Source organism: Choloepus didactylus, chromosome 1 (genome assembly GCF_015220235.1).
Source record: "Choloepus didactylus isolate mChoDid1 chromosome 1, mChoDid1.pri, whole genome shotgun sequence".
Lineage (NCBI taxonomy): Eukaryota > Metazoa > Chordata > Mammalia > Pilosa > Megalonychidae > Choloepus > Choloepus didactylus.
In genome coordinates this window covers 10,069,853-10,083,688 of record NC_051307.1, presented here as the reverse complement: position 1 = coordinate 10,083,688, position 13,836 = coordinate 10,069,853, and the positions used below count along the sequence as shown (strand labels likewise).

The 13,836-nt window shown below is 40.7% G+C and overlaps 1 pseudogene; it reads right to left on the bottom strand.

Moving 5' to 3' along the window:
• Positions 1-705: 705 nt before the first annotated feature.
• On the bottom strand, positions 706-11,280 carry LOC119542570 (annotated as a pseudogene).
• Between the last annotated feature and the right edge of the window lie 2,556 nt (positions 11,281-13,836).

The window sequence follows — 13,836 nt, the reverse complement described above, 5'->3', positions numbered from 1 at the left end:
GGATCAATAGGCGGAGCCCAGGTCATATTTAGGGCAATGAAACTATTCTGTATGATACTGTAAGGGATATATGACATTTGCATTTGTCAAAACCCATACAACTGTACAACAAAAAGAGTGAACCCTAATGTAAACCGTGGACTTTAGGTAATAATAATGTATTAATACAGATTCATCAATTGTAACAATGTACCACACTAATACAAGATGTTAATAATAGAGGAAACCGTGTGCAGGGGATGGCGGGGGGAGAGGTTATATGAGAATTCTGTTCTCTTTCTACACGATTTTTCTGTAAACCTAAAACTGCTCTAAAAAATAGTCTATTAAAAAAAGTGAATGACCCTTAAATGTCCCAGTCCTTATATCGCTTTTTAAAACAGTACAAGATAGTTTTGGGAAGAGGGCATTTTGGAGTCTCATTGGCCACTTGAGGGACCAAGAAGACCTTTCTCCAGGGAGAGTTGTGGGGGCTGATGGTGTGGTGCTGAGCTATACTTGGAAAATCTCTAGTTTTTACAAGATTTCCATGGAAATCAAAGTGACACTGACCCAGATATCTGAGTTAAAAAGTAGACAAAGGAGAGAAGAGATGCAAGTGCAAGGGGTGGGAAGACCCTACTTCTATAAAGCCTATACAATTTGCTATTATTAATTTACAGTAACTACTATTTACTATTTACTATACTAGTTACTAGTACTCTGCTATAGAAATCCATAGTCCACCATGCTGCAGGGGTTCTGGAATTGCAGGCTGTATGTTATACGGTAGGATTCAAAGCCTTGGCTTGTCCCACTGGACCAGGTTCGCTCTGCAGATATATCCACAGCTGGACCAACAAAGTTGCTGAACGTGTTACCCTGTCCGTCTGGCTGAGGTCGTGTGGGTTAGAGATACTAATATAGACAGCTGAAGGAAGAGCTGGATATCTCATTCTCATCAGGAAAACTGTACAGTTCCATGATTTGGGATATGTCATATGCACCAGAGTACAAAGCAGGAACTGAGACCATGAGCATTTCCAAATGTGGATCCTGCATTTGGGTGTCAATTGTGGGATTCCCAGTGAAGTCAGAGTCCCACGCCCAGTTGGAAGGGCCTAATGGCTGAGGTGGAAGGAAGCTGTAGGAATGTGAAACCACAGGAAACAAGAATATGGATTGGTGCTTGCTCTGGGTGAGATGGGCACATTCTCCTTGGCTGGAAGGATCTGGCTTGGTTTCTCTAGTGATCGCTGTTGTTGCTGCTGCTTCCTCAATTTGAATCACCGGTTCCTGAACCAATCTTCACTCTTGACTCCTCTATGTTGAGTTTCAAAGCAAGTTCCTTCTGGATATTTTTATCTAGAAACATGGTCTAACTTAACAGAGACTCCAGTTCTTCATGCTGTTTGTGGGAGAATGAGGTACAGTCATGATGCTTCCTCCAAATTGATCCTGAGGTACCAAGGACATGCTTGAACCATGCATATTGATAAAATGGACAGGCTGGGGAGTCTCAAGAAGCATTCTGTTCATCAGGGGTATGGATCAGCTAGATTCCGTGATATTGAATTCATGCTGGAATCACTCTTGTTGACAAAGGGTCAGTCTGGGGATTCTGTGGGCCATTCTGTTTATCAGAGGTCCCAAAATTTGAGATGGAAAGCTGTGATCCACTTGTTTGTGTGGTATCATGTTCATGCTGGAATCACCCGTGTGGATAAACGAGTGGGGCTGGGGGCCCTTCGCCCATCTAGGAACCAGTGGGCTCATTGGTAGGTCTATCATGAATCCCTTTGAAGTGTCCATTTTCAATCCTGTTTGATGTGTCTCTCTTCGGAAACACAGTTTCTTCAGTGTGTCCTCATCAGGACTTTCTGTATGTAGATCACATCACCTGCAAATAGGATCATGTAAACTGCAAATAGTGAAAGTTTTATTTCTTAAATTTGGATGCCTTTTATTTCTTTTTCTTGCCTAACTGCTCTGGCAAGAACTTCCAGCACAGTGTTGAATAACAGGGGTGACAGTGGGCATCCTTGTCCTATTTCAGATCTTAGAGGGAAAGCTTTCAGTCTTTTGCCACTGAGTACAATGATAACTGTGGGTTTTTCAGATATGTTCTTTAACATGTTGAGGAAGTTTCCTTTTGTTTTATCAGGAAAGATGCTGAATTTTGTCAAATGCCTTTTATGCATCAGTCGAGATGATCATGTGTTTTTTCCCCTTTGTTTTGATAATGTGGTGTATTACATTAATTGATTTATACCAGGTGTGAAATTAAGTCTTTGACTTTAGCTCTTTCTTTTTTAATGTAAGAATTTAGAGCCGTAAACTTCATTCTTGCCACTGCCTTTGCTGCATCCTGTGTTTTGATATGTTGTGTTCTCATTTTCACTTGTCTTGAGATATTTACTGATTTTTGCAATTTCTTCTTTGGCCCACTGATTATTAAAGAGTGTGTTAACTTCCATATATTTGTGAAGTTTCTCTGCCGTTATTGATTTCCAGCTTCATTCCATTATGGTCAGAGAAAATACTTTATATAATTTTAACCTATTAAAATTTATTGAGACTTGTTTTGTGATCCGATATGTGGTCTATCCTGGAGAATGATCCATTCGCACTTATGAAGAATATATATCCTGCTATTTTGGGGTACAATGTTCTGTATACATCTCTTATGTTCAGTTCATTTATCATATTATTCAAGTTCTCTGTTTCCTTATTGATACTCTGCCTAGATATTCTTTCTATTGATGATAGTGGTGTATTGAAGTCTCCATCTGTTATTGTAGAGCTCTCTGTTTCTCCCTTCAGTTTTGCCAGAGTTTGCCTCATGTATTTTGGGTTGCCCTGGTTAGGTGCATAAATATTTATGATTATTATTTCTTCTTGGCAGATTTCTGCTTTTATTAATATGTAGTGTCCTTCTCTGTATCTTGTAACAGCTTTGCTTTAATGTCTGTTTTGTCCAATATTAGTATAGCTACCCCAGTTTTTTTAATTGCTATTTTCATGGAATGTCTTTTTCCAACTTTTCATTTTCAGCCTATTTGTGTCTTTCGGTCTAAGGTGAGTCTCTTGTAAACAACATATAGGTAGATCATACTTTAAAAAAATTCATTCTGCCAATCTGTGTCTTTTAATTGGGACATTAATCCATTAACATTCAGTATTGTTACTGTAAAGGTTTTACTTCAGTCATTTTATCCTTTGGTTTTTATATGTCATATCTTTTTTGTCTCTTTTTTTACCCTTTTAGATCCCCTTACTGATAATCTTCATTTCTTCACACTATCAAAGCCATTCACTCCTGTCTTATCCTTTCAATCTGCAGAACTCCCTTTAGTATTTCTTGTAGGGCAGATCTCTTGTTGATGAACTTTCTCAGTTTCTGTTTATCTATGAATATTTTAAACTCTTATTCAATTTTGAAGGGCAGTTTTGTCAGATAAAGAATTTTGGCTGTCAGTTTTTCTCTTTCAGCACCTTAAATATATTATACCCCTGTCGTCTCACCTCCATGGTTTCTGATGAGAAATCGACACTGAGTCTTACTGTGGATCCCTTGTATGTGATCAATTGCTTTTCTCTTGTTACTTTCAGAATTTTCTCTTTATCTTAGCATTCAACATTCTGATTAATATGTGTCCTGGGGTAAGTTTATTATGATTTATTCTTTTTGGAGTATGCTGCACTTCTTGGACATGTATATTTATGACTTTCATAAGAGTTGGGGAATTTTCGGTCATTATTTCTTCAAATATTCTTTCTGCCTCCTTTCCCTTCTCTTCTTCTTCTTCTTTTTTTTTTTTTTTTTCAGATTTTACTGTTTGGTGATCCTATCATGTGTGTGTGTGTGTGTGTGTGTGTGTGTGAGTATTTATTGAGATTGTTCACATATCATACAACTATCCAAAGATCCAAAGTGTACAATCAATTGCCCATGGTACCATCATACAGCTGTGCATCCATCAACACAGTTAATTTTTTTTCAATTTTTAGAACATTTTCATTACTCCAGAAAAGAAATAAAGACAGGAAAAAAAAAGAGGAAACTCAGATCTTCCCATACCCCTAACCAACACCCCTCCATTATTGATTCATAGTTTTGGTATAGTACATTTGTTACTGTTGATGAAAGAATGTTAAAATACTACTAACTGTGGTATATAGTTTGCAATAGGTATATATTTTTCCCTGTGTGCCTCTCTATTATTAACTTCTAGTTATAGTGTCATACATTTGTTCTAGTTTGTGAGAAAGATTTCTAATATTTGTATAGTTAATCACAGGCATTGTCCACCACAAGATTCACTGTTTTATACATTCCCATCTTTTGACCTCCGACTTTCCTTCTGGTGACCTACATGACTCTGAACTTACCCTTTCCACCACCTTCACACACCTTTCAGCACTGTTAGTTATTCTCACAATATGCTACCATCACCTCTGTCCAGTTCCAAACATTTAAGTTCACCCTAGTTGAACATTCTGCTCATAATAAGCAACTGCTCCCCATTCTTTAGCCTCATTCTATATCCTAGTAACTTACATTTCATGTCTATTACATTACATATTATAATTAGTTCATATCCGTGAGACTCTGCAATATTTGCCTTTATGTGTCTGTCTTATTTCACTCAGTATAGTGCCCTCAAGGTTTCTTCATCAACCCATTTCTTTTAAGATGGTTTTGTTTACACACCATACATTCCATCCTAAGTAAACAATTCTTGGTTCCCTGTATAGTCACATATTTATGTATTGAGCACTATTGCCACTATCTTTATAGGGACATCTCCATTTCTTCCACAAAGACAGAGGAAGAGTCAAAGAAGGCAGAGAGGCAAAAGAAAAAGAAAAGAGAAAGAGAGAAAACAAGCAAACAAACAAACAAACCAAAAACCAAATCTTGATACCTAGAAAGCAACAAAAGGAAAGATAGCATTAACCTAAAGTAGAATAGTCAGACAGCATCACCAATGCCTGGAGTCCCATACCCTTCCCCTATTCCCCACCCCCCATATGCATTTAGCTTTGGTATATTGCCTTTGTTATATTAAAGGAAGCATAATACAATATTTCTGTTAATTATAGTCTCTAGTTTGCATTGATTATATTTTCCCCCCAATCCCACCCTATTTTTAACACCTTGCAATTTTGACATTCATTTGTTCTACCTCATGTAAAAACATATTTGTACCTTTTATTACAATTGTTGAGCACCCTTGATTTCCCTGAGTTACACAGTCCCAGTCTTTATTGTTTGTCTTTTGTTCTGGTGTCCCACATGGTCCAAGCCTTCCTCTTTCAACCATACTCACAGCCATCTTTGTTAGTGTACTTACGTTGCTGTGCTACTGTCTCCGAAATTGTTTTCCAAACCTCTCACTCCTGTCTTTTTCTTTCTGTCTGCAGTGCTTCCTTTAGTGTTTCCTGTAGAGCAGGTATCTTGTTCAAAAACTCTGTTATTATCTGTTTGTCAGAGAATATTTTAATCTCTCCCTCATATTTGAGGGATAGTTTTGCTGGATATAGGATTCTTGGTTGGTGGTTTTTCTCTTTCAGTATCTTAAATATATCACCCCACTTCCTTCTTGCCTCCATGGTTTCTATTGAGAAATCTGCATATAGTCTTATCAAGCTTCCTTTGTATGTGATAGATCACTTTTCTCTTGTGGCTTTCAGGATTCTCTATCTTTGACGTTTGATAATCAGATTATTAAGTATCTTGGTGTAGGCCTATTCGGATCTATTCTGTTTGGGGTACACTGCACTTCTTGGATCTGTAATTTTATGTCTTTCATAAGAGATGGGAAATTTTCATTGATTATTTCCTTTATTATTACTTCTGCCCCTTTTCCCTTCTCTTCTTCTGGGACACCAATGACATGTACATTGTTGCTTTTTGTTTTGTCCTTAAGTTCCCAGAGACATTGCTCATATTTTTCCATTCTTTTCTGTATCTGTTCCTTTGTGTGTAGGCTTTTAGGTGCCTTGTTCACCAGTTCCTGAGTGTTTTCTTCTGCCTCTTGATATCTACTATTGTATGTTTCCATTGTGTCTTTCATCTCTTGTGTTGTGCCTTTCATTTCCATAGATTCTGCCATTTGGTTTTTTAACTTTCAATTTCTACCTCATGTACGCCCAGTGTTTTCATTATGCGGTTCAGCTCTTTCACCATATCTTCCCTAAATGTTTTGAGTTGACTTATTATTAGTTGTTTAAATTCCTGTATCTCAGTTGAAGTGTAAGTTTGTTCCTTTGACTGGGCCATAACTTCATTTTTCTTAGTGTAGGTTGTAGTTTTCTGTTGTCTAGGCATGGTTTCCTTGGTTACCCCAATCAGGTTTTCCCAGACCAGGATGGGCTCAGGTCCCGGAAGGAAGAAATATTCAGTATCCGGTTTCCCTGAGGGTGTGTCTTAGAAAATTGGTACACCCTGTGATGTCTCAGGTCCCTGTGCTTTTCTGCCCAGAAGGTGGCACCTGTCAGCCTGTAATTCCAGACTGGTGTAAGGAGGTGTGGCCCATGGCTGTTTTCCCCCAGGCTCTGGGATGTGTTTCTGAATGGAAGGCAGGTAGTAGAGCTGGGCCCCACCTCTTTCCTCTTAGAGAAGATAGACCCCCTAGGGGGAGGTCATTAGCATTTCAATGGTTTCTCTTTGCCTGTGCTATCTCCACCCTTGTCTGGGTCAGAGCACTGGCTGAAAATGGGTGAGGCTTTCTCCACTGAGCTGAAACAGGGACAGAAAGTCCCCTTCAGGGCTAGTCCCTGGTGACCCTCTGGCTCTCCAAGGTCAGTCATCACCGAAAGCCTTTGTCTGCTTGTTGGGGATTCATAGCTCATAGTGAGCAGTTCACACTTGCTAATTAAAACCCCAGTTGGAGCTCAGCTGAGCTATTCGCTTGCTAGGAGAGAGCTTCTCTCTAGCACCACGAGGCTTTGCAACTCGGGCTGTGGGGGTAGGGGTTTCCCAGCTTGGATCTGCAGTTTTTACTTACAGATTTTATGCTGTGATGTCGGGCATTCCTCCCAATTCAGGCTGGTGTATGATGAGTGGACAGTCACATTTGTCCCCCTGCAGTTATTCCAGATTATTCACTAGTTGTTCCTGGTTTTTTGTTAGTTGTTCCAGGGGGACTAACTAGCTTTCACTCCTCTCTATGCTGCCGTCTTAGATCCCTTTGCTTCTCCTTTTGGGATACCCATCATGTGTATGTTTGTGCACTTCATTCTGTCACTCAAATTCCTGAGACACTGCTTAATTTTTTCTATTCTTTCCTCTATCTGTTCTTCTGTTTGTAAGATTTTGCTTGTCATATCTTCTAGCTCAATGATGCTTTCTTGTACGTGTTCAAATCTGCTGTTGTATGTCTCTATTGTATTTTAAATCTCCATTATTGTGCCTTTCATCCTCATAGTTTCTGTTATTTTTCTATTAATGCTTTCAAATTCTTCTTTACATTCACACAATATCTTTCTAATATCCTTTATATCTTTAGCCATATTTTCCTTCATCTCCTTGAATTGATTTAGGAGATTTGTTTGAACTTCTTTCATAAGTTGTTCCATAGTCTGTTTCTCCTCTGAAGTTTTAATTTGTCCTCTTGACTGGACCATGTCTTCCTGTTTCTTAGTATGGCTTGTAATTTTTTGCTGATGTTTAAGCAACTAATTATCTTCATGAGTTTACTCTGAAGGTCAGTTTTCTCTCTTGCCTAGGGTTTTATTGTTGATTGGCTTTGTGTTAAGGCTCTTCTTTGATGTTTAATCCACCTTATTTTAGACCTTTAGGATAGCCTGTGTTCAACTGATCTGATTTTTTCAGCTCTTCTTCATCTGTTTCTTGTCCTGGGTGTGCAGTACCATTTTTGAGATTGTCATTTTTCTCCAATTGTTTCACCTCCAGGAAAATCTTCCTTGTCTCTGTTCCTTCTCTGGGAATCTTGTTCTGTTCTGTTTCTTTTTGTGCAAATTTTCTAACTCCTGTGATTTGTTTAAATTCTCTCCCTTGCTCAGTGCTCTGTTTTCAGTTCTGGGAACCTCCTGTCTTACAGGAGTTCAGTTACCACCCACCTTTTTTTTTTCTCCTTCAGGCTTTTCAGTATCTGATTTCTTCCCTATTAGGGTATCCCATCTTGGGGAGCCATATGAAGTCAATCTAGAAAGGTGGGTCACTCCAGATAAGTCTATTTTGTGTTTAGGTGGTCCAGTCAACAGAAACTGGATTGAGTGCACCACTTTCCAGCCATGGCTTCTCCCATTCCACCCCTTTCTGGGTGCTCTTATGCATGTGGCACTCCCAAGCAGCTTGTGTTCCATCCTCATCTCTGCAGACTTGATCTCCAGTGCCTGGATATGTGTGGGTTTCTAGCATGCTCATGTGAATGACTCTAAAGTCTGTGACTGTGGCAGGAGGGAGCGATTCCAGCCTCTGTCTCTAAGGGACCCTGAGCTGTGTGGGACTGAGTGAGGACAGGGAGTGGGGCCAGCATTCCAGGACAGCAATTTCCTACCTGGTATTTTTCTTTTTTTCATGTCATGTTTGTGGAATCCTTCTCCAGTCCCTACCATCCTCCTGAGCTTTAAACAAGTGGGATTTGTCCTTTTTTTGTCTGAAAGGTTTTTTCAGGGGATGTCTTATGTCACCATGTTGATGACATCATTTCATATAGATCACCCTTGAGCCTCCATTTACTTTCTGGCTTCATGGGCTGGTCAAATGCTGATCCTGAATTAACAGCCATTCCTTGACCAGCTTTTGGGTTGCAGAATCATCCATAGATTTTTTTCACTGCTCCCTGGTAATCCTGTTTCTCCTCCATTCTACCTCACCTCAGCAAACAGAAACTCCATTCCAAACACCTGGGCATATCCTTGATGTCCCAACCCACATCTCATCAATCAGTCCATCCTGTTGACTCTGCCTTCCACAGATGTCTACAGTATCTGCCACCTGAGTCCAAGTTGTCCTCTTTCCTGGCCTAAATCTATTTCCTCCTAGCTGGTTTCCTGTTTCCTGGAGTCTCAATCTAGTCTCCAGCAGTTTCAGGTGACTGCTGCCATTCCTTGGCTTGTGGCTGCATCTTTCCAGTCTCTCCCTCTGTCTTCACATGGCCTTGTCCTCTGTAATCGTGTTTTAAACATCACTCTGTGTCCTCTTTTATGGAACAATGGTGGCTGTTAGGATAAGCACTGCCTCTCAAGATCCTCAACTTCATCACATATTTTGCCAAGTTAGATAAGGTAACTAAGGTAAAATTCACAGGTTTAAGGGATTAGGAAGTGGGTGTACCTTTTAGGAGGTCATCTTGCCTGCCCACTACAACTTCCCTAAATAAAAATGGCACCCCATCACTCTCTAGCCCAGTTGCTCTGCTTAATTTTCTTTCATAACATCAGGAAATAAAGAAAATATGGGACATTCAGAAAGCTCCAGGATTTCCAAGCAGATAGATATAGACTTGGACTTTGTGAATTTTGTAAATTTAAATGTCCACTGGACCAAGAATTGGATCAAGATGGCCACTCTATCAGTCAGGGAAAAGAAGCTCTCTATGAATCCCAGGTGTGAGGGATTTAGTAGGGGAATTAGGGGCTCACACATTTTCTGGGAGAGCTAGGAAAGCAAAGGGCAGTGAAGGTGCTACTGAAGGTATCAGCCCAAAGCTCTGAAATGGCTTGTTCTCAAGAGCTTACAGGGAAGCTGCTGTGACTCTCAGCGGTCTCTGGGACACTCACATCAACTCTCCCCAACTGCACTAGTGAAGCAGGCCATTTTCTAGAGCTCATTCGGAGGCCAGCGCGAGTCTCATTTCTGTCCACACATCTGGCTTTGGGGCAAGAGAGGTTTCTCTTCGTCTACTTTACTAACTTCACATATGTACCTCTCAATGGACCAACTTGAATCCAGAATAGCACAGAGAGGGAAGTCAGGCAATTCCTGGTAATGGCTGGCTTCCCTGTGAAGCAAAGGAGAGTACAGAGGGCAGTGGCAGTGATCCCAAGATGAGCTCATGCAATCCAACAGAGCCAGGTAGTGGGCGTCCATTCACATGTTCTCAAAAGCACACATGTTACTGCAGCGCTCTGTGATTTTATTTCTCAATACTTTTGCTCATCTTTCAGAATTACTTCATTCAGTCATTCATTCAACACATAAATTGAATGCTTACTCTGGGCAAGGCACGACTTCCACTGAAATGCGTGTGGGGCTCCTATATATACTCTAGAGAATTCTTCCTTTTAGCTCCTTTCTCTTACTTTCTTTGTCTTCCCTCACATTCCTTCCTCTTCTTTCCCTTCCCTTTTCTCCAGATTCAGTGGAGAACATTTAAGGCTTGTTCCCTTTCTCATTCACCCAACTCATAAAAATGCCTTCCCTTATTTCTGTACCAGCCAAGGATTTTGGATGTGAACAAGGAGACTCTAGTCCTGGTTAAATTTAAGAAGAAAACTTCACACTTCGAATTCATGTACTCATTGTTGGTACCCTGGTGGAAGTCTTCTTCCCTTGTACTGGGATCTCTAAACAAGCAGAGCCTAGAGTTTCCAGGATAGGAAGCAAACGTTTTGCACATGGGTTGTTAGGTGTAATCCTGAGATGCTCCACCCCTGCTTCTTCTCTTTCTTCCCATTATTTATCTTCTGGCTATGGGAGATATAGCCGCATATTATTTGTGTCACTGGCCCAGCATGTACATTGCATCCTGTAAGATAGCACCTCACTCTTGCAAGATGTTGCCTCTCAGCTGGTGGTGTAACTGGGTATTCAATAGATTTCTTCATGGATCCAGCTACTTCTAAGTAATGGGTACGTGGTGAGGATGGCGAATCCCACAGGCATCCACTCATTGCCTTACTTCTCTTGCTAGAGTGATAGATATTCTTGGTCATAAGCAATGTTATGTCTGATACAGTGACAGTGAGGAAGGTAACCAGTAAGTCCATGCATGGTGGTGCTGGCATGAGTGAGGGTGACAGAAAAAGTAAGTCCAAATCAGAGCAAGTGTTTTTTCCAGTGAGGATGTTTCACTGGAATCATGGGAGGATCCAAAGCAGACAACTGACCCTGAGGTACTTGACGTATACCCCTGGGTTATGGTCTAGATTTGGGCTCTCACAAGTGGCTACTGCATTGGAAAATTGGGCACTCAGGAGGGCAGTGGCTGGGTCAGCTTTGGAGAAGAGGATACCCCTGTTGAGCTCATGAACAGGATCCATCCTGTCACCGGCTGGGTCAGCTTTGGAGAAGAGGATACCCCTGTTGAGCTCATGAACAGGATCCATCCTGTCACCATCATCCTTTTGTTTCAGAGCCCCTTGAGTGAGCACTGTGCTGGCTGGGGAGAGAGCTGATGAGCAGTCATGGAGCAGGACCATCTTGCTTGCCAGATGAGTAAGAGTCTCCTCTGTAGCAAAGACCTATTCATAAGCATTCATGGAGCATAAGTATCTCCCACTCAGTGGTTATGGAAAAGGATATTCTTTCCCAATTTCTTGATACCAGGCACCCAACTGTGCTTCTTCCAAGCCATGGCTCATGACTTGCTCTAGCTATTTCTCCCTTCAGGCAATAATGTGGACATTCAGGAGAACTGTTGAAGTTTTAACTACTAAAATATTTAGCTTTTCCACTGTCTTTCAGACCATCTCTGGTTTCTGCAGATGAATGATGGTAACATGTTTAACAATTTTCTCTTGGGGAATAAAAAGCCCTAATTTGCTGTATATGCCAATTTCTGTGGTATAAATACTACCACTGTGACCTATTTTAAGCTACCAACTTGATGTTACTGAATGTGGAATTAAGAAGAGTTGTATCGTAGCCCTCCAATATATAGTATTTCCACCATACAGACACAATAGGCAAAAATAACATAGAATATAGATAATATAGTAAAATATAGTAAAACAATTAGGAAAGGATGAGTTTTCAGTATTTTTTTTATCTTTGTGTTAAATAAAATTTATTTAATTGTAAGTTTGTATAATTTTCTTTTTAATAATGACTATGTTTAACAACCTGCTTGAAAACTTCCTGGAGATCTAGTGATTGGCTCTCATAAACTGGTCCAGGCTGGCTCCATCTCACTGCTGGCTGTAATGTCACAGCTTTTCATGGCTGGCCAAGGTTGGCAGATAGTGCAGCACTGCCTGTAAATCAGGCTCAAGTTTTTTTCTCCCCAGGTAATGGAGAACTCCTCATGAGGCCTTCAGAGTGGATTAAGGAAGGGGAAGCAGTGGAGTAAGGGTTTGGACCCCTGCTTATGTAGCTTACTTGTGTCTTCAGACCTGCTTATGCCCTAACATGCACATACTCTCTCCATCTGCGGAAGGAGTGCTGTTGGGTTGCCCTACTTAATGCCCAACTTGGAGAGAAATCTGGCTGGATCTTGCGTTACTGGAATGCTGAAAGTGACATTCAGAAATGCATTTAACACAGGAGGTGCTTGTTCTTCAGACTCCCTGTGGTAGTTAGAAGTTGTCTGTGAACACACAGAAGAGATCATGTTCAGAAAAGATCAGCTAATCCATTCCGGTTAGTGTAGACCTACTCTGTGTGGGACTTTTTGATTAGGTTATTTCAGTTAAGGAGTGCCCCAGGGTGGGTCTTAATCCTCTTACTGGAGTCTTTTATAAGAGGATAAAAGCCACAGAGAAACTGAGAGACAGAAGTTAAGAAAGAGAAACACAAGAAGCTGAGATGCTGAAGGCAATGAAACCTGGGAGAGAAGGACCAGCAGACCTCACCGTGTGCCTTCCCATGTGACCGAAGTGCCCCAAAGATACTTTCTTTGGAGAGAAGTTATTGTCCTGGTGATGCCTTGAGTTGGACGTTTTCACAGCCTAAGAAGGCTAAATTGTAAGTTAATAAATCCCCATTTCTGATATATTGCATTTCGTCAGCTTTAGCAAACCAAAATACTGCCTGCCTACCGTGCCCTTGTGAGTCCTGTAGGAGGTGATGTCCTTCCCAAGTGATGAGCTACAATGAACTGATGATTGTGGAGGCTTTTCTGTAGGGTATGTACTGACCTTAGGTAGCTGAACTGCAGCCTGTTATTTGTAAATACCTGTGTCACAGTAACTACTGATGATTAGACAAGAGGATTTCTTTAAAAATTGTAAACTAATGAATTTCACAGGAATCACACATGAGAGTATGCCATGGTATGTGTAGAGCAGAGTGTTTTGACAAAATGTCAGATGACATAATTTGGTAGAATTAACAATTCTACCACAGATGGAAAGCAGCACCAGATCATTCCCAACTGGCAAACAGTGAGATTTTTCAAAATATATCTTAAGGGGAAAAAATCCAGTTACGCAGCCTAAATGCAACTGTGAAAGCAAGAATGGGAGTTTCTGTGGCTGTAGTAACTGGAATGGCAAACTCTGAATGTGTCCTACTCATTCTATTACATCCATCCATCCACCCACCCATCCATCCATCCATCCATCCACAAACCCAACATCCATGCATTCTTCTATCCATCTATTCATTCATTTATTCAACAAATATGTATTAAGCACAACATAAGTATTAAGCATTATTATGGAAGTTGCTGGGGACAAAGGTGAGTAAGACACTCTGGCTGTTAAGGAGCTCGCTGTCTACTGGGGAAGACAGACAAGAAGAGTTCACATACAGCATAGTGCTAGCGTACAGAGCTCTGAAGACCTAGATTTCGAAGTGATACTGATGCCAAGGGGAGTTGGGGAAATATGTCTGAGCTCACTGGGTGGTTATGGATTCACATTCCAGGAAGAAAGAACAATGGTGTCCCAGAGTAGTGGGCATGGAGGTGTTTCCAGTCCAGGAAGCTGTAGAACTTTGAAAAA